This window comes from Narcine bancroftii, chromosome 12 (assembly GCF_036971445.1).
Source record: "Narcine bancroftii isolate sNarBan1 chromosome 12, sNarBan1.hap1, whole genome shotgun sequence".
Taxonomy (NCBI): domain Eukaryota; kingdom Metazoa; phylum Chordata; class Chondrichthyes; order Torpediniformes; family Narcinidae; genus Narcine; species Narcine bancroftii.
In genome coordinates this window covers 13,811,965-13,833,279 of record NC_091480.1, presented here as the reverse complement: position 1 = coordinate 13,833,279, position 21,315 = coordinate 13,811,965, and the positions used below count along the sequence as shown (strand labels likewise).

The window sequence follows — 21,315 nt, the reverse complement described above, 5'->3', positions numbered from 1 at the left end:
CACCGATCCTTCACAGAAGGAGAAACAGAGCTAATGTTTCAAGTCTGAAATCCTTCTGCTCATCAAACTCTTGATTATGCCAATCCTCCAGTGCATTTCTAGAGTTGCCTGGAACTCCCCACATTCTCATCAATTCCTCCCAAGTTCTACTGAACAATATGCCAGGGGAAAATTACAGGTTATTAAACCACCAGCCCATGTGGCATGTGGGAGGAAACAGGAGCACCTGGAGGTAACCCATGGAGCCACAGACAGAGTGTGCAAACTTCTCACAGTCAGTGCCGGAGATCAGGAGGGAGCCTGGGGCCCAGAGACTGCAGCCTATGTGCTGCGCCACTGTTTGGATGCGTTTAGATTGAGGCTGTGGCCTCGAGAAATAAAATGAAAGCTGTTATTTAAAACAAGTTCCATCCTGACACAAGTGTACTAGGCCAGGCAATGAAACTAGGGCAATTCTGGTCACAAAGGGACATCTTGTTAACATATTCCATTTCCTCTTGAAAGATGCTCTTGCACGTATAGTACCATTATAATGTAGTCTCTGCTCCTTATATGTAGGTTGATGGAATACATTTCAAAAGTTTTTTTTACTTAACAAATTCTACACTTTTCCTATTTTTCATCCTTTTTTCAGTACAACACCATTAAACATCAGCAAGAAGTGTATTAGGAATTCTTGAACTGAAGGTACATCACTGAAACAAGGAACTTGGTAGGGAAGATTTGGAGGGTCCAAGTCTCGGGCCTGTAAGTATAATGGACTCACTCATTCATCCCATCCAGAATGTACAGGGGCAATTTCAGGTTGAGACCCTGCATTAGGACCCTGCTCGTTGCTTATGAACTTGCTAAGTTCTTCCAGTAGTTTATAACTTTGCTCCAGATTTCAGCATTGTGTCTCCAAAGACGCGAATGCTTGCACCAAATGTTCGTGTAAAACACTGCCTACTGTCAACAAATCCATGACGTTGATTAAATTGACAAGCAATTTAAATCATGGAATCTCAGAGAAGCAGGCACAGTTCGTATGACGTGGTCATGGGAAAACCTTATCAACTCCTTGTGAATTTGAGTCAGTCAGCTTATCAGGAAAATTAGTATGCATATTCACCCCACACAAATACACACAAGTGCCTACAGAAATAAAATTGTAATTCTTGATGTAATCTGCAAACTACTTGAAACCAGATTCATTTCAGGTCTGAAACCCTGAAGGGTTCCTGTGGATGTCCCGTGACAATCCTTGATCCAAGGTTCTGGGGTGAAGTCCAATCAGCAGTTTACTCTCCTTAGGAATTAAGGACTTTTTTTTATTTAATTTCATCATACAGCAGAGCCACAGGCCCTTTGGCCTTTATGACTAATGACCAGTAGCCCTTATATCAACAATGATGAAGTGTTTTGAAAGGCCCATGTTGAAGCATATCAACTCCTGTCTGAGCAGTGATGTGGAAAGGTTCCAGTCCACCTATCGTAGCAATAGGTCTATGGTGGATGCCATCTCACTCTACACAAAGCCAGTGAGATGCATTCATGAGGATGGTCTTTATCGACCACAGTTCGGCATTTAACACCATCAGCCTGATCAACAAATTCCAAGACTTGGGACTCAGGATCATGGATTTCCTCACCTTCAGACCACAATCACTGAGGATTGGTAAGAACATCTCCTCCACAATCTCCATCAGTACTGGAACACCACAGGGCTGCGTTCTTAGCCCCCTGCTCTACTCACTTTACACCTACGACTGTGTCGCTTGGTACGACAATAACAACATGTACAAATTTGTCAACGATATCAATGGTAATGGGTTGTATAAAGAAAGGTGGTAAGTCAGCATTCAGGAGGGAGGTTGAAAACTTAGCAGATGTTGCATCTTGCACTCAATGTCACCAAAATTAAGGAGCTGATTGTTGATTTCAGGAAGAAAAAACCAGAGGTAAACAATCCAGTGATCATTATGGGCTAAGAGGTGGAGAGGATGAGCAAATTTAAGTTCTTTAGAGTCACTACCTCAATGATCAGTGAAACTACAATCAAATCACTCATTACTGACTTTATTCCTTAGAATGTAGACTTAGTAATTCCACCAAAAAGTATTCCCTTCTTTTGATACACAGAGCACCTTTACCAGTCTTGGCCTCCAAATTAACTGATAATTTTGTTGTTAGACATACACTGAGAATCTGATTTCAATATTGGAAACATTTTGGGTACCATCGATTCTTATTAATTAGTCCTATTTTAGGTAATTCCTTCTTTTTACCTTCGGTTCAAGATATTGGTTACCATCATTGGTCAAATTTAGGTATCCAATCCTTTTTAGATATTTTTACTGACCAAAATCAGTAATCAGTTTGTGTTTGAACAATTATCGACCACATTTAGAATACTTCGACATCACTTTTTTTTCAGATTAGGAGCTTTTTGAATTCTTTAATTTTGAAACTCCCTGAAGACCTGGAACCTAACATGACAGGGATGATTTATATTTCCAACCTAATTATAAAGGGGTGGTATCTGGCCTTTATCGAAATTCCAGGGATAGTTCCCTGGACAGAATAAAAAAATTATGGGAAGAGGATTTTCAACAGTTATTTTCTGAAACTACATGGGACTCTATTCTGAAGCATGTGCATTCATCTTCTCTTTGTGCTCGATACTCATCATTACAATTTAAGGTTGTACACTGGGCCCACTATTCCAAAGTCCAATTGGCTCAATTCTATTCTAATCTCTCTTCTAAATGTGACAAATATATGACTGAAAAAAGGTTAACTGTGTTCTGGTTATGTCCTTCTCTTTCCAATTTTTGGGAAGGTGTATTTCGTACCTTGTCTTTAGTTCTTAACATTAATTTGATTCCAAATCCTTTTATTGCTCTCTTTGGAATAAATTTGCAATCTGGTTTAATTCTGACTGCTTCACAATTCCACGTAATTGCCCTCACCTCCCTTGTCACAACACAAGCCACTTTAATGAGATGGAAAGACGCTGTCCCTTCCAATCAAGGGTTGTCCAATAGGATGGCATGGCTGAGTTTGGAAACAATTAGATGTTCCACAACTGAAATGAATCTTTGTCTCTTTATGAGGTTCCTTTCTTAATTATTTTAAAAATTTGTAAGATTAATTAGTTTCTGATGTTTGACCTCATTGTTTACCTTTTTTTATTATTAGTGGACTGTTTGTGTTAAGCCAGTAGCCTCCGAAGGGAGGGGATTGATTATTAGACAACTCATATAGTGTATCAATGTATCATAGGTTTCAATATCATTTTATTACTATATAAGATTTGTTAATATTTTATTTTATTGTAAAATATCTATGAAACTATAAAAAGAATGTAGACTTAGTTTCCCTAATCAATCTTCATGGACTTCTTGGAAACCAGGTATCATTTGAGTGATTCATCACTGTGCCCTTCCCCCAATGCCATGTGTTAAGACGTGGTGATCAGAAACGCTCACAGTACTCCATCTATGGTCTAACCAGGGTTTTGCTTCACATGACATGACTTTTGTCCTCTTTTACTCCTGTCTTCTCGCTAGAAAGGCCATTGGTTTGGTTTAAGAGGTCTCTTTGGCCAATCACATTTTATTGATTTTAATAAAGAACTTATACAAACAAAAAGGGTACAATTTAATAAGATAATATGTACAGTTGCACAAATTAATAAGACATTCTGTATATCACTGACATTCTTAAATTATAAATCAAATTTTAAATAGTATATAACTTTTTTGGAAAAATAAATAATATTTAAAAAAAGAAGAAAGAAGAAAACAGTAGAGGAGAAAAACTCAAACCCCTTTCCTACCTGTGTTGCCAGATGCAATATATGACTTGAATTAAAAGAGAAACAAAGGTTAAAAAAAAAAAAATAAATATAAAGAATGTGGAAAAGATACAAGTCAAACAATTTAATTATATTGGAGTAAAATTATAAATTAAGATAGTGAGTCATAAACAACCCCATAATTTCTGGAATATCATGTCTGAATTATTAATTGAATAATAAATCTTTTCCATGTTCAAACAGGACACGATGTCACACAACCACTGATCATGAATAGGCGGGACAGCATCCTTCCACTTACATGTAAGTAACATCACACGTCTCACCAAAAAAAATGGCGCGACTCTGAACCAAAGATAAGGAAGAATAATCCCGGTTGTACCGTAGAGGGCCACCAAAGGATTCAGTGTTAAATTTATATTGAAAAATTTTGATAAAGTATGGAAAACCTCTCTCTAGTATTTTTCTAGATGAGGACAAGTCCAGAACATATGAATTAATGACACTTCTCCATTCTTACACCTGTCACACCAGAGAGTCATATCAGAATAAAAGCAAGACAATTTAGCCTTCGACAAATGTGCCCTATGTACCACTTTGAATTGTAATAGACAATGTCGAGGACATAACGAAGAGCTATTAACCAATTTAAGAATTGTTGAGCTACTGATATCTGTAGTAGTCAGGTGAATTCCTGCTTTGCTCATTCTATTACTTCAAGTTCCTTCGACTATTTTATGTTCAGTGGGAGGTCCTCGAAAAGTATTTGTTTTCACTTTAAATAGCACTTCATGACTCAGGGAAGAAAAATTATCAAGCGGCATAAGGTAATTGCATGTGTGTAAAACAGTCTTGTTCCAAAATATGTCTTGGTTGAGATCATTATGTGGAAGCAGAGCTAAGGAATTATTTTGTGGCCCAGACAACATTTACTTCTTGAACAGATAATCTTGCTGTTATCACGTTACTGTGTGTGGATATTTGCCTTTAAAAAAAAACTGGCCATTACATCCGCACTTTAAAAGTACCTCCAAATGACTTCATTGACTGTGAGGTATTTAAGGACATCCTGTGGTTGAGAAAGATGTAACGGAAGTACAAGTTCTTGCTACAGTGTCCATCAATTATGAAAATTACATGTGTCACTGAACACCCCTTACTTCCTCCTAGGTTAAGAAGTCCAGATACAGTGCAACCATTTGCAGGACAAGACGTTTGATAAGTTAAAAAGGACAGTTAATGGCTCAAACAGTAGCACTAATCAGTTATGATTCAATGGGAGTTAAAAAGTATTGATCTCTGTCTTTGAGCCAGAGATCACATAATTGACATAAGCAGATTTGCCTAAGGACTACATTGTTCACCCAATGTATATGAATAGGTGGAACTGAAGCCCAATTATGTGCTGGTAACAGATGTGGAATAATTTTTCCATAAATCACAATTGCTTGGTATTCTAAACTAAATTAATGCCAGTGGGATCTCACTGTGTGTCAACTTCGATTTCAAAATAAGAAGAAAAATATTTTTTCATGATTGGCTTTACGTAACTTGGCTTAAGGGAGTTTTTAAATAGAGGAAAAGTTAAAATGATGGAGCAGGCACATTGAACAGCACTCTCTTCAAGAAAAGCAATAGATTTTAAAACTTCCCTTAATGGCCATTAAAAGGCCTCTGATATTTCAGAACTGATAATTCCATCAATTCTTTGCTGCCTACAAAACAAATCATGATAATTGACATTGTGTCTAAAGATGCACTGTAAAGTTATCTATTCTATTCTGTCTTGAATCTCGCCGAAGCAACCAGGCTGAATCATTATCATTTATCTTCAAGGCCTGCTTTATTCCTCCACTCCTTGGGATAGAGTTTTCTGAACTAAAAGGTCCTTCACATTTTCAGTATCGTCCATTGTTTACTGCCCTCAGCTGAAGAGAAACAGCATGGGAACAAGCCCCAAGCTCACCATGTCTATGCTAACCATCAATCACTAATCTTGCATTAATTCCAATTTATGATCCTCGCATGTTCTTCGACACCTCCCAGATTTTATCACTCACCTATACACTTTACAGTGGCCCACCCATCTGCATATCCTAGGGATGTGGGAGGAAGCCAGAGTGCCCATAATCGCAGAGAGGATGTGCAAACTGCACATGGAGAGGAGCCAAGGCCAGAATTGATCCTGGATCTCAGTCACTGTGAGGTAGTGGCCCGACTAGCTCCATCACTGTGCCACTACTTGTCCAAGTCAATGCCACTTGTCCAGGTCTATCAAGTCAAGTTTATTGCTATCTGATTGCACAAGTACAACCCAACAAAAAAGTGTTCTCCTGCCCTCAGTGAAAAACAGGTAGACGACATAACACAGACAAACAATACATATGCAGGAGAAGTATTCATATATACAAATAAATAAATAAATGTTGCTTCATGAATATGAGAGTCTTGGATGGTTAGTGAGCAGTTCCTTTGGTCTTTCGGCCCATGGGAAGAAGCTGTTCCTCAGCCTGGTGGTGCTGGCTCTGATCCTCTTGTATCTCTTTCTTGATGGGAGCAGCTGAAAGATACTGTGTGCGGGGTGGAAGGGGTCCTCAATGATTTTGCACACACTCTTTAGACAACAATCCCAGTAGATCACATCAATGGAGGGTGGTGGGGAGGGGGTGGAGGGGGATTCCAGTAATCCTTTCTGCCACTCTTATGGTCCTGTGCATTGACCTCCATTTCTCTGTAGCAACCATACCATTTGTCCTCAGTACCTCAATACCACTTGTCCAGACTTTCCATTGGCATCAGTTTGGCTGAGTGCTCTTTCTGGCCTTGAGAGAAGAAAGTCTAGTCACACTGCCATACTCCAGAGGGTGTGCTGCTCCATCAGAGATGCATCTGTCAGGTAAGACATAAATAAAGGCCACTCTGCCCTCTTTAAGTTGACTTTATAGGAACCAACAGAGAATCTTTCCAATGCTAAGTTATATATTCTTGAAACAATATCACTGAAGGGCAAGCTAACTATGATTAGCTCATGGATATTTCTGGAAAATTTTGTGTGTGCTAACTGGCAGATGATTTTCTTAAATATTACCTCTAATTATACCTCAAAAAAGATTTTACTGGCTGGAAGATGCTTCAAAATGAAACGAGACTACAAAAATTGCTAAATATAATTGCAAATGTTTTCCTTCACCCTTGGCCTGACATCAGCATTTGCATTATTGTATTACTCGAGGATTACAGGTCTCTGCAATACTGAATGAAGGGTTCTCCCCTGTGATCAAAGTATTGGCTGTTGCTCAACACTCTGTTCAGGTGCAGTCATGGCCTATTTGAAGTCTCTCTCCTGAACAACAATCCTTCCTTCATCTGCTTCCAAAGACGAGCAGATTAACAAGCTACTGATCTTTTTGTTGTTTGTGGGATTCAGCCAGGTCAGCTGGCATAATAAGGTAAAGTGAATGAACTCGGGGCATGGATTGATGGACGAACTGGGGTACTGTAGCCATAACAAAAATATGGCTGAGAGAAGAGCAGGACAGACAACTGTGTTGCAAGGTACATAATTTCATGGGCAAGATGGAGCTGGAGACAGCAAAGGAGGATGTGAATGTTTGAGTCGGCAGAGCATTATGGCAGTATGAACTGAGGCTGTGGAAATAAGAAGGTGGTGATCACTTTGATGGGGTTGCAAGATATGCTCCTCAATAGTCATTGAGAATTAGATGAGAAAATGTATCGGAATGTCGGGGCTATAAAACGAGGTGATGGCAACTTCCCACATATTGACTGGAACTCTCACAATGTAGAGGGTTTGGATGGGGCAATGTTTATTAAATGTGTCCAAGAAAGATTTCTCAAACTAGAAGAGGGTGCGACATTTGGGAAATGATCAAATATCAGCAAGGGAGCACATTGGGACCAATTACTATTAACTCCATTAGTTATAGGAAAAGATAGGACCGGTCCAGAAACTGGAGCAAGGCTGAATTTGATGGCATTTAACAATAACTTGCAAAGGTAGATGGGAGAGGCTGTTTGCAGGTCAAAGAACATCTGGCAAGTGGGAGGCTTTAGTAAGAGAGGTAGAAAATGTTTAGATTCCTATTAAAATGAAGGGGAAGATTGGCAAGATTAGGCAACTCTGGGTGACCAGAGGATTTTGGCTCTGTGGTAGCATTCCTGTCTGTTTTAAAGGTTGTATGGGTAGTAAATGCAATTCGAGGTAATCCAAGACAGGGGTTTCAATTCAACACACCTCAAACCTTGTCTCCGTTGCATATATGGCAAGTAGACTGACATGGATACCCATGTGTCCAGGTGTTCCAGGGCTGAGAGGAAATCCAGGGAGATAGCATCTGCCATGGACCTGTTTACGGGAGGCAAATTGAATTGAATCATGGCTGCCGAAGGTAAGAGTTGATGAGAGCCAAACAACTGAAAAAGGCTGTGAGCCGGAAGGGGCAACCAGTGATGATGCTTCTAAACCAGTGGTTCTCAAACAATTTTTTCATACATATACCACCTTAAGTAATCCCTGACCAACCACAGAGCATCTATGTCATAGGATGCCATAGGTACCCTGTGGTTATTCAACCCACTGCTCTACTCACTATACACCCATGACTATGTGGCCAGGCACAATTCCAATGCCATCTATAAATTTGCTGATGACACCGCAGTTGTTGGCAGAATTACAGATGGCATTGAGGAGGTGTACAAGAAGGAGATAGATCAGCTCGTTGAATGGTGCAATGATAACAACCTTGCACTCAGTGTCAGCAAAACCAAGGAGATGATTGTGGACTTCAGGAGGAAGTTGGGGGAATACAACCCAGTCCTCATCGAGGGCTCAGTAGTGGAGAGGGTCAAGAGCTTCAAACTTCTGGGTGTCAGCATCTCCAAGGATCTGTCCTGGAGCCTCCACGTTGATGTAATCACAAAGGAGGCTCGCCAGCGGCTAGACTTCGTGATGTGTCTGAGGAGATTCACCATGTCATCGGAGACTCTTGTGAACTTCTACAGGTGTACTGTGAAGAGCATTCTGACTGGTTGCATTACAGCCTGGTATGGAGGTGCCAACTCTCAAGACAAGAATAAACTGCAGAGGATTGTTAACTTGGCCTGCACATCACAGGCACCAGATTCCACTCCATTGAGGACATCTACAAGAGGAAGTATCTTAAGAAAGCAGCATCTATCCTCAAGGACCCCCACCACCCAGGCCATGCCCTCTTCATTCTGCTGCCATCGGGGAAAAGGTACAGGAGCCTAAAGACGACCACTCAGCGGCACAGGGACAGCTTCTTCCCCACTTCCATATTTTATGAACCAATGACACTGTCTTACTTCTTGTTCAGTAATATTAATTTTTTTTACAGTGATGTAGTAAGATGGTATAAAATGAATGTACAAGCACGATGCTGCCACAAAACAGTGAATTTCATGACTTGTTCATGGCAAATAAATTCTGTTTCTGGAATGTGAGTGGAAAGAAAATGGTTGAGAACCACTGTTCTTGACCAATGAGCATTGTCAGCTGCCACATGTCAAGATGTCAAGGACGCAGTGCAGACCTTCTAACTGATATCTCACGATCAATCACCAAGAATGTCAAGCTGAAATGTTGGTTGTGTATCTTTGATACACATTGACTGACCTGCTGAGTTTCTCTAATGTTGTGTTTTTACTTCAACCATCGTGTCTGCAGACTTTCATGTTTTACTACCTAGAGTGTACTCTTAGTCTTTCTGTGAGTTTCTAGCAAAAGTTGCTCGTTGCTCCCAAAGACTTCAGTTGACATCAGCAAGAGAGGCCACACGTGGTCTGTGGACAGTGACATTGATACATTGATGCTGGGAATGCACTGGATGGATTAAACTGAACAGCCAAGTGACGTGTGCCTGAGCCAATATTCAAATGGGCAAATTTTCAGTTAGAAATGAACGTGAACAGAATCTACATTTGGGGCATAACAAGTGCTTGACAGAAGTATGCTGAGAAATACAGTTTCCAGTCTTGAATTCTTTGTTCAAAATCCCAGTGTGGCTGGTCTCTCTTCAAGACACTGACTTCCCCTTATAACACACACTTGCTTCAGTTCTCCATTCACTTGCTACGATCACAATTCACCTCCCTCTGGGCATGAGTTGCTATGCACAGATTAGGCAATGATTTGTGTTCATTGAAACAAAATAATGATCAGCTTATCCAGGATCGGAAAGACAACTATCTTTCCACCGAGCCAGACACTGCAAACAGAAAATGATGCCTGCAGTTAATCTGGGATTCTCTGGCGAACCAATCAAAACTGGCAACTTGTTAGCTCTCGCAACAACCGCTAATTAATACATTTATTAGGGCAGCCGATTTAGTGAGATTACAGTAATGTGCCTAGCTTTGGATGTCAATGGCATTTGAAGTTCCGACCATTTTCAATTATTATTTGGGTCGTGTGCTTGTGATGAAGAACCTTCCCGAGAATTTAATGCACTCAAAAAGCTAATGCAACCCTGAAAGATTTCAACAGTTCAGGCTTTATGCCTCTCTCTTTTGTCAAGCCTACAGAGAAACTAAATCTGTATGCATGCTACCTGATAGACATGGAGCATTACAGCACAGTACAGGCCCTTCAGCCCTCAAGGTTTTTTTGTAATATTTTATTTATCATTTTAAATATTTTTAACAATCAACAATCACATCCTAAATTTTCATACCAAAAATACTAAACCCTTCCTACCCTCTATTTTCCTTTCATCCTTGTGCCTAAGAGTTTCTTAAATGCCCCTAATACTTCCACCACCACCCCTGGCAAGGCATTCCAGGTACCCACCATTCTATGTAAAAAAACCTATCCCTGATGTCTCCCCTAAATTTTCTTCTCTTCCCCCTGTACAGACATCCTCTGGTGTTTGCTATTCCTGCCCTTGGAAGAAAGACTCTGGCTTATTTATGCCTCTCAGAATCTTGTAGACCTCTATTCTCATCTTTCTTCACTCCAACGAGAAAAGTCCAAGCTCTACTAGCATTGCTTCAAAAGACTTATTTTCCAATCCAGGCAACATCCTAGTAAATCTCCTCTGCACCTTCTCCATAGCTTCCACATCCTTCCTGTAATGAGGTGACCAGAACTGAACACAATACTCTTCCATGTGGTCTCATCAAAGATTTGTAGAGTTGCAACATGACCTCTCTACTCTTAAACTCAATTCCCCTATTAATGAAGCCCAGCATCCCATAGGCCTTCTTAACTATCTTATCAAACTGCATGGCAACCACAAGAGATACATGGATTTGGTCCTCAAAGTCCCTCCGTTTGTCCAGGCTGCTAAGTATCCAACCATTAATCCTGATGGCGAGAAGATCTGATTGCCTTTGTCCTGTGGACTCCCAAGTTGAGAGGAATTTAGCACTTGCCTGGAAATCTTGTACAATATCCCTCGAAATGCAGGAGAAGCTTGTGAAAATCCTAAAGCGGAAACTGTGAGTTGATGAAAGACCAGTAAATCTGGTTCCCCCTCCATAGATTCTGCCCGACCTGTCGAGTATTTCCATCATTTTATGTTTTTATTTCAGATGTTCAGATTCTGCAGTTTTTCAATTGTAAGAACCAAGATTACGGAATGGCATTAAAATGATCAGCCATCATTTAATTGAATGGTGGAGTAAATTATATTAGGACATATAAAGAGCCCATTCTGTCCATTAAGTCCCTACCAGCTCACAAAGCAATTCCATTCCCCCACTAATTTTCCCTGCATTCTATTCTCTCAGCAGTCACATTAACTCTCCTCATTTCTTACTCCTCACCAACTCCCTTGGCTAAGTATAGCAGCCACATGTCATCCATTCGCATGCCTTTGAGATGTGAGTGGAAGCACAGGGAGTACATCTGATCTCCAGATAGTAATAAAAACACACAGAAATGCTGGAGGAACTCAGCCAGTCTCGCAGTATCCATTGGAGGTAAAAATATATCACCAACGTTTCGGATCTGAGAGGTATAAGCAAAGACCAGGCGTCAGAATAAAGACTGAAGACAGGGAGAGGAGTCCAGACCAACAAAAGGTGTAAATTGGATATGATAAGAGGAGAGGTGAGAATTTATTTTGGCTCTGTGAAAGGAAACCGAGGGAAATGGGAAGAGAGAGACAGAGCTGGGGAAAGGGTGACAGGGGAAGAAGAGGGAGAGGTGTTTAACAGAAATCAGAGAAGTCGATGTTAATGCCATCTGGTTGGAAGGTACCTTGATAGAAGATGGGGTGTTGTTCCTCTATTTTGAGGCTGGTCTCAGTCTGTCAGGGCATGAGTCCATGGACAGACACGTCAGCAAAGGAATGGGACGGGGAATTGAAATGGGTGGTCACTGGGAGATCCACGTTATTGTGGCAGATAGAGCTGAGGTGCGCTGGAAGATCCCTGCTATTGCGGAGGCAAAGCTCAAGTACATTGGGAGATCCACACTATTGCAGTGGCCAGAGATAAGGTCCCGCCTTCAGCACCAGGTAGTAAGATTGAAAGTGAGAGTCAGTGGAGCTATGAGACAGGGGCTGAGGCACTTGAGACCCCAGGGGCTGATGGACTATTTCCCATTATCAGCTGCTGACATTTCAGCAAGTTTCTTTGTCACTATGATTCACAGCAGTTCAGAAAGACAATGTGCTCTGCAAAAGCATGTGTGGGAGCCCAGTGGCACTGACACATTCCATTCAATATCATGGTAGCTTCTTCCATTCATTTGGTCCATTAATTACCATCAGGCTCCATCAAGAAGTTCCCTGTGCAGTGGAGAATCGATGCAAAGCTCCTGAGGATCCAAGGGCCTTATGGCAAAGAGACAAGCTCCAGATAAGATAGTAATTGCAGTAAGTCAGCTCAGCAGCTGATTCTCAGGAGAACTGAATGTGTCACAGTGAGGTGTAAAAAATATCAATAGCCCAAAAATCTACTGGGGAAAAAAGGGAATTATTTGAGAGAAAATAAAAGCTTAGCAATGGGGTGCTGTGAGAAGTCAGAGCATTTGGTGATTCAATGCAGGAGCAGAGATCCTGGAGAAAATTACTGTGAAAAATGAGAACTTCATAACAAGCCACGGCAGACAAGGAACTTCAATGAGATGTCTCAGCAGGGTAAAAATGGCAAAAGGCAGTTCATTCATTATGCAGTGACAGGCCTCTGGAAAACAAAATGGAATCAAAGTGAGTTCAGTCTAATGGTGTACAAACTGAAAACTTTGCCAGGGATCTGCAGTTCAGGATTGGGTCATGTGCAAAGAACCTGAGGTCATTAGAGAGTTAAAGGGTTTAGAACCTCTAGGAAGCAATGATCATAACATCATTGAATTTAATTTCAAAACATGAAAAAATGTTATTGGATGTATCAATTTTTCAGTGGAATAAAGGAAATTACGGTGGTATGGGAAAGGAACTGGCTCAAGTCGATTGGGAAAGCAAACTAGTCGAAGGAACAGAGCAGGATTGGAAGATATTTTTGCAAATAATAAAAAGCATGCAGGATACATATATTCCAAGGAAAAGGAAATTTATCAAAGGAAAGATGGTACCAATGTGGCTAACAAAAGAGGTGAACGCCAAGATAAAAGCAAAGGGGAGGGCGAAGGAGGAAGCTAAACTAGTGGAGGACTGGGAATCCTTCAGAAACTTACAGAAAGAAACAAAGAAAACCACTAGGAAAGAAAAAAATGAGTTATGAAAGGAGATTGGCAAACAATATATAAAAAAAAGATACTAAGAGTTTTTTTAAATATGTAAAGGATAAAAGAGAGGCATGTGTTGACATAGGACCGATAGAAAATGATGCTATGGAAATTATAATGGGTTATAAAGAGATGGCAGAAGAAATAAATCGATATTTTACGTCAGTCTTCACTGTGGAACACATGAGTAATGTCCCTGATAGAGTCTTCAGGGAGTGGAGTTAGATATAGTTAAGATTACAAAACAAATTGTGCTAGGTAAACTGAATGGATTAAAGATTGTTAAATCTCCTGGAGCAGATGAGGTGCACCCATGAGTTCTGAAAGAGGTGGCTTTGGAGATTGTGGACCCATTGGCAATGATCTTCCAGAAACTCTGACTCAAGGAAACTATAAGCCTATTAGTCTGATGTCGGTGGTTGGGAAGATATTAGAGTCAATCCTCAAGGATGAGATTATGAAATGAATGACAGGATAGGTCCAAGTCAGCATGGTTTTTTAAAGGGTAAATCCACCCTGACCGACCTATTAGAGTTTTTGAAGAAATCCCAAGTAGGATAGACAAAGGAGAGGCTGGATTTTCAAAAGGCTTTTGATAAGGTGCCACATGTTAGACTGCTTAATAAGATGAGAGCTCATGGAATTACAGGGACAATATTAGACTGGTTAGAAAATTGGCTGATAGGCAGGAGGCAAAGGGTTGAAATTAAGGGATCCTATTCAGGTTGGCTGCCTGAAACAAGTGGTGTTCCGCAGGGGTTGGTCTTGGGGCCACTGCTGTTTACAATTTATATTAATGATTTGGATTATGGAATGAATGGTTTTGTGGCCAAATATGCAAATGACACCAAGATAAGTAGTGGAGCAGGAAGTGTTGAAGAAACCATAAAGTTGTAGAAGGATATAGACAGATTAGGAGACTGGGAAAAAATATGGCAGATGAGATACAACATTGAGAAATGTACAGTTCTACATTTTGGCAGTGGAAATAATTCAAACCTCAGAAGTGCAAAGGGACCTGGGTGTCCTCGTGCAGGGAAACCTAAAAGTTAATAACCAGGTGAGATTGGAAGTGGAGAAAGTCAGTGTTATGTTGGCATTTATTTCAAGAGGAATAGAGTATAAGAGTAAAGAGGTGTTGATGGGGCTCTATGGGGCACTGGTGAGACCTCATTTGGAATACAGTGTGCATTTTTGGGCCCCCTATATTAGAAAGGATGTGATGTTGTTGGAGAAGGTACAAAGAAGATTTACTAGGATGAATTCTAGAATGCAAGGGCTAATGTATGAGGAACATTTGGCAGCTTGGGTTATATTCATTGGAGTATAGAAGAATGAGAGGGGATTTCATAGAGGCATTTTGAATTTTGAAAGGTTTTGACAGAGTGGATGTCGATAAGATGTTTCCCTTGGTGGGTGAATCAAGGACAAGGGTTCACAGTCTTAAAATTAGAAGTTATCCATTCAAAGCAGAGTTGAGGAAGAACTTCTTTAGTCGGAGGGTCATAGATCTGTGGAACTCACTGCCGCATTCAGCAGTGGAGGCCAGATCATTGGGAGAATTTAAACTGGAAATTGTTAAGTATATAATTAGAAAGGGTATCAAGGGATATGGGGAAAGAGCTGGAAAATGGAACTAGGTGTGAGCATAGTTCAGTTTAGTGTAGAGTCACGGAACAGACGATGGGTCTAATGGCCTACTTCTGCTCCTTTATCTTGTGATCCTGTGAAAATGAATCCCTGAGGGTCACCACTGATCTCCCTGTGAGAAAGTGAAGAGATGGCCAGAATCAGCCAATGCGCAAGGTTTCTCCTTTCTCTTTAGCAGCCCATGGAGATATGGCAGTGGGCATCTGTTTCTGACTACTGTCTGCTCCCGAGTGGCATTTGCTCTGGAGTGGCATCTCCTCCTGAGTGGCATCTGCTTCAATGTGGCATCAGCATCTGAGTGGCATCTGCCTGTGAGTGGCAACTGTCTGTGAGTGGCATCTGCCTGTAAGTAGCATCTGTCTGCGCGTAGCATCCTGATTCTGAGTGTCAGTTCCTCCGGAGTCGTATCCTGTTTATGAGTGACATTTACGCCCAAGTGGCTTCTGGTCCTGAGTAGAATCTACTCCTGAGTGACTTCCACTTCTGAGTGGCATCTGCTCCCGAGCCCTCTGACAGCATCACCCACCTTCTGGAAGGGAGAAACTCAACCTGCAGGTCCACCCAACACATGGCTTTGGGACAAGAAGCAAAATTTGTCACCATTCTCATCCCTCTGTGGCAGAAGAGGGAAAATCCAAGCTCAACAGTTAACAGTGGAACTAATGGGTTCCTCCCAATTTCTTTTCTTCTCTTCCCCCTATTCTCCAAGTCTTACTGGTCTCTATTGCAAGGACCAATGGCCATGCCTTGGAGACATGTTCACAATGAATTGTGGAACTGAAGACCTTATCCCACGGGAAAGATTAATCAAAATAGGCTTATTCTGTCTGGTAAAAACACCATAAAGGCTGGAGGAACTCGGCCGTCTCGCAGCATCCATAGGAGGTAAACATATATTACCAACAGTTCGGGCCTTCTTCAATGTATAAGCAAAAAGCAGGCAGGTGTGTTCAGAAAATGAAGCCCCATGGAACAGATGAGATTTTAAGGATGTTTAACGGGGTAGATGCTCCAAGGATGTTCTGCTAGAATTAAGGAGCATTGTCCCAGGGTGGGTATCGTAGCACCATGACATTAAGTTGCAGAAGAATTTCTTCACACGGAGTGTTGGAACACTGCACTCCAGAGAACTGTGGATGCAGTGTCTTTAAGAATACTTAAGGCTGATTTTTGCACTACAGTTGGAGTGAGGATTATAGGAGCTGACATGGGAAGTGATGCCAAGGAACAGAGTGTGGTGAAGTAGGCCGGAGAGTTCACTTGTGAACTCTTTTCTAAATATGAACTATTCCAACTCCAATAAAAGGTCGTCAACCACCAGGAGTGACTTGCTTTCTCTCTCCTTAACTGTTATCTGAACTGCCGAGTCCATCCAGTATCTCCTGTGTTTAATTTGAAGCTAAACTGTACTAATATGAAACACAGGCTTTGATAATAAGAGCAACCATTTAAAATGGGCAAGAAGAGTTGAGAGCAGGGTTTCAGTCAGTCGCAGGCCACGGGGTGTGCAAGCATATCTCACAAAATGTTTTCATAGAAGCCTTTGGTGGAGCAGTTAGCGCCATGCCTTTATCAGCACCAGCAATTGGGACCGGACCGCGATTCGAATCCCGTGCTGTCTGTAAGGAGTCTGTACGTTCTCCCCGTGTCTGCGTGGGTTTTCTCCGGGGGCTGTGGTTTCCTACCACCGTTCAAAACATACCAGGGACATCAGTTAATAGGGGTGTAAATTGGGCGGAAAGGACTCGTGGCCCAAAAAGTCCTGTTACCAAGCTGTGTGTCTAAATTTTTTTTAAATTGTATAGTGGTAGGGGTTTTGAATTAATGGGTTTTTTTTTCTTGTAATTTGTATTTCTATATATAATAGTATTGTTTCATTTTTGTATTATTGCAAGCTTCAATAAAAATATCTTATAAAGAAAGAATAAACACATGCTCATGGCTACCCCATCAGAGACACAGAAATTGGAAACAACACAAAATACAGTAAAACCTCTGGTATCCAGCACCTATGGGGATTGGTAGATGCGGATCTGTGAATTCTCCAGTTGCTTGATATTGTGCGTTGAGTAAACGCTAGGGGAGGTGCCAATTTTAAACTTCCATAATTTTTGCCTGCTTATTTTCCACATATTTTTTGCGGGTTCCTTGAGGCTGCCAGTTCAGTGGCGGATTAACTACCACCCGGGTCCTAGGCTGAGCTTTAAAAAGGCTCCGCCTGACCTTGCCCCACATCTCCCACCCTTCCTTGAATGTAATAAAGTAAAATTGTTCCATTGATTAGCCTTTGTGCATGATGCCCTCACATATTTTAAATATATCCACCAGATCTGTGCTGGGGATGCACCAGTTGGTGTTTGGTTAGAGGAGGGGAGGAAAAACTTCATTAAAATCAACAAAACTTTACCTTACAGCATGGCCGGCATCATATGGGGGGGGCATTCGTGGACCATGCCCCACCAGTGAGTTACTCTGCCTCCCCCACCCCCCACTCACCCACCCACAGGTTAAGCCTTTGGCACAAAACTTTGCATGGGTGAAGGGCAGCTGCCCGTGGAATTCCTGGAGCTTGCTCCCAGCTGGCGGCGCTCTTCAGGAAGCGGATCCCCCACCTCCACATTGATGAGACCAGCGCGACCCCCCCCCCTTACCGTGAAGCTTCGCTCCCACCGCCTGCCAGTCAGGATGTTGGAGAACACTGCGCATGCTCCTTAAGTCACTTCCAAGTTGTGACTGCACCCTCGGAGATGAGGTGCGTTCTCGCCATGGTGGCAATGAAACTGGAAGCTGCACTGTTTGGTGTTCTGCGATGTCCACCCCAGTCACTTCTCATTGATTGACAGGTAGTATCGGGACTTATTGATAGATGGGGCTAAGACCCCATTGCTGATTGACCCGTTAACGCGGTGCTTCCATGAGCCTTGATTGATGGGTGGTCCCAGGACTAACACGAGCCCATATTGACAAGAGGTTACATTGGTGTATCAGTGGTTGTGACAGGCCCCCTTACCTTCCAGGCCCTTAGGCTTCAGCCTACTCAGCCTAATGGTTAATCCGCCAGTGTGCCGGTTCCTTGAATTCCGGATAACTGGGGTTTTACTTTATCAGTTTGTTAACCGCCACAAAGTGGTGAACTGTATGCCAATTGCAACTGGAAGAGATGAATGATTTTATTGCTTTTATAATGCATAGAAATGTCGACATTTTAACAACATACCAGTTCTCTTGACACGTTTGCAACTCTTATCATGGTTCCCTTTTCTATGTGAACAAAGATAAGTTAGAGGAACTCAATGGGTCTGATAGCATCCATTGAGAGAAATAGTTAGTCACTGTTTTGGAACAAAGCATTTTTATTGAGATTTGTATTCAAAAGCTTCTGACTCTGAGGCAAGAGTGCTACTAGATTAGAAATTACAGATTTATTGTCAGAGGACATACATGACATCACATACAAACCTGAGATTCTTTTTTTTCCTGCAGCCGAGGCAGAATCACCACTTACTGGTAGTGTAAGAAAAATTGACCAAAATGGTCACATATAAACAAATCAAGAACTGTAAACAATTTGTGCAATATAGAGAGGAAAAAAATGATAAAGTGCAAAAGGAAGAGTCCTTAAGTAGGTCTCTGGTTAAATTTGTTGTCGAGGAGTCTGATGGTGTAGGGGGAGCAGCTGTTCCTGAACCTGGTGGTGCGAGTTTTATGGCACCGACACCTCTTTCCTGATAGTAGCAGCAAGAACAGAGCGTGTGCAGGGCGGTGTGGATTCTTGATCATTGCTGCTGCTCTCCGACGGCAGCGCTCCCTGTAGATGTTCTCGATGGTGGGGAGGGTTTTGCCTGTGATGTCCTGGGCTGTGTCCACTACCTTTTGCAGGGCTTGAACCTCTGTCAAGTAAGGGAGGAAACGGAAACAAAAAGCAGGCAATCAACACTGGTAATCTCCCCACCGAATCACAAACTTACATTGGACATTCTTCTGGCACCCGAATCTGTATCGCAGCCTACAACCCAACGCACAGACACTTATAATAAGTAGTTTCTGTACCTTGACAAGGATGGAGCGAAGGCCTGTCATCACTTATTCTTCCCACCAAAGACAAGTGGCCCTGTTATTATTATCAATCCAGTCTAAATAAAAAATATGCAAAATCTCAAATATCAGCTAAATTTCAAAAGATCTAAAGATAGAAGGATTCAAATTATATGTTGCTGCATTCTCTCAACAGGAATATTCTGAATGCCACTATTTTCTTGATGGGACCCCAGCAAGGGTTTTGATCATTATGGTTGACACAGAAATTACTAGTCACATTGCCTGCAAATAGTTACTGAAATATAAAATAAACATGTCGGCTGTCAAAATCACATTGATAATAGCATCCATTTTTACTGAAAATAGCAAGTTTATTATTATTTTTTTAATTTGCGAACTTGAACGTGAGAAATGGGAGCAGGAGTAGACCATCTGGCCCGTCGAGCCTGCTCTGCCATTCACTGATCTGATGATGGGCTCATCTCCAGCTATCTGCCTTTTCCCCATATCCCTCAATTCCCTTACCATGTAGAAATCTATCCAACCTTAAATATATTTACTGCTTCAATGGTTAGCGAATTAAACAGATTCACCACCCTCTGGGAAAAGCAGTTCCTCCCCATCTCTGTCTTAAATCTACTACCCTGAATCTTGAAGCTTTGTCCCCTTCGTTCTGGTCTCCCCCACCAATGGAAACAACTTATCTACCTCTATCTTATCCATGCCTTTCATAACTTTATACATTTCTATAAGACTCCCCTCATTCTTCTAAATTCCAATGAGTAATTTATAATTTTTCTTTAGATCACAGTGTCTCTTGTGCCTCAATTTTACTATTCCCCTGCAAAGTCTCTTCAGTGATTGACCACTGAATTAGCCTTCCTCTTCTCCTCGGTGGGAGTTTGGTGAGACCCTCTCTCACTGCTCCTCCTCTGTGGATTCTGTCTACGCTTCTGCCCTTTGACTCCACTTTCTTATATAATAACTCCCAACTCCTGCTTCACCCCATCCTCTCTCATCTTCACATCCTCTACATTCTCTGTCTTGATGCAGGGCCTTGGCCCAAAATGTAGACAATCACTTTGCCTCCACGAATACTGCCTCATCTGCTGAGTTCCTCCAGCAGTTGGATTTTTGCTACAGATTCCTGAGCTTCCTGACGGCCAGTGATGCTGCACTCATCCATGTAATTGGTGAATAATTCCCGACTTCTGCCTTGTAGATATCGGGAGGGTTTTATGGTGTCAGGAGTTGAGCCTCTGTCCAAGCATCTGAATTGTTGAATGATTTTCTATAAGTAACCTAACCTGGTAAGGCTACTCAAAGATTTGGTCCAACTAGGCACTCTATACATGGTCCAAATTCTTCCTACAGTACATCTGGCTGGATTATACCTTTTGGGGTCTTCCAGCCAATGAGAGAGTAAAATGTGGATTCAAACGAAGCTCTACAGATTTTTACAGTGAGTGCCACAGATAAGCAAAAATCCCTGTTACCAAATTACCAATACAGTAAATCCCTGGTATCTGGATTTCAAGCAACCAGCAAAAAATCGATGAAAATAAATTTGAATAAGAAAAAAATAATAGGTTAAAAAATTTGTAAAAGTAAAATATTCTCTGAAGTAACACATAGCTGCTGGTGAAGATGGGAGCAAATATTCAGCCAGCGGTGGTCCTTGGTCGAGCTTCGCTCGTAGCAGCTGTTTGAATAAAGTTTCATGAAACAGCAGGGTGAAGAGCTGGTTGATGCCACTTGCCTATGAGGTGAGTCTCATAATGTGTCTCCTTATCCCTACTTGGTAAGATTCACCCCAGTCAGAGGCTTGGTCATATCTCAGAGGCTGTTGAGAGAAACCATATTCGAAGTTCAATGCTAATACCTACTTTATGGCCGTGCAAATCTCTTGGTGCCTGCCACATTGACCACCGCCAGTGGGCTGATAACGCCTCAAACCGTGCATCTTGGCGCCTCACAGTTTGGCGGGCAGCAACCTCCTTTGAAGAAGACCGCAGAGCCCACCTCACTGACAAAAGGCAAAGGAGGAAAAACCCAACACCCAACCCCAACCAACCAATTTTCCCTTGCAACCGCTGCAATCGTGTCTGCCTGTCCC

The 21,315-nt window shown here is 41.7% G+C and overlaps 1 long non-coding RNA gene across 1 annotated transcript in view; it reads left to right on the top strand.

Annotated features, from left to right (window-relative positions):
* LOC138747100 (uncharacterized) overlaps window positions 1–21,315 on the top strand; it is a 34,290-nt gene that overhangs the window by 11,508 nt on the left and 1,467 nt on the right. The window contains exon 2 of the long non-coding RNA XR_011347306.1: window positions 4,043–4,102. This is a non-coding gene — a long non-coding RNA (uncharacterized lncRNA). The remainder of the gene's footprint in view (window positions 1–4,042; window positions 4,103–21,315) is intronic.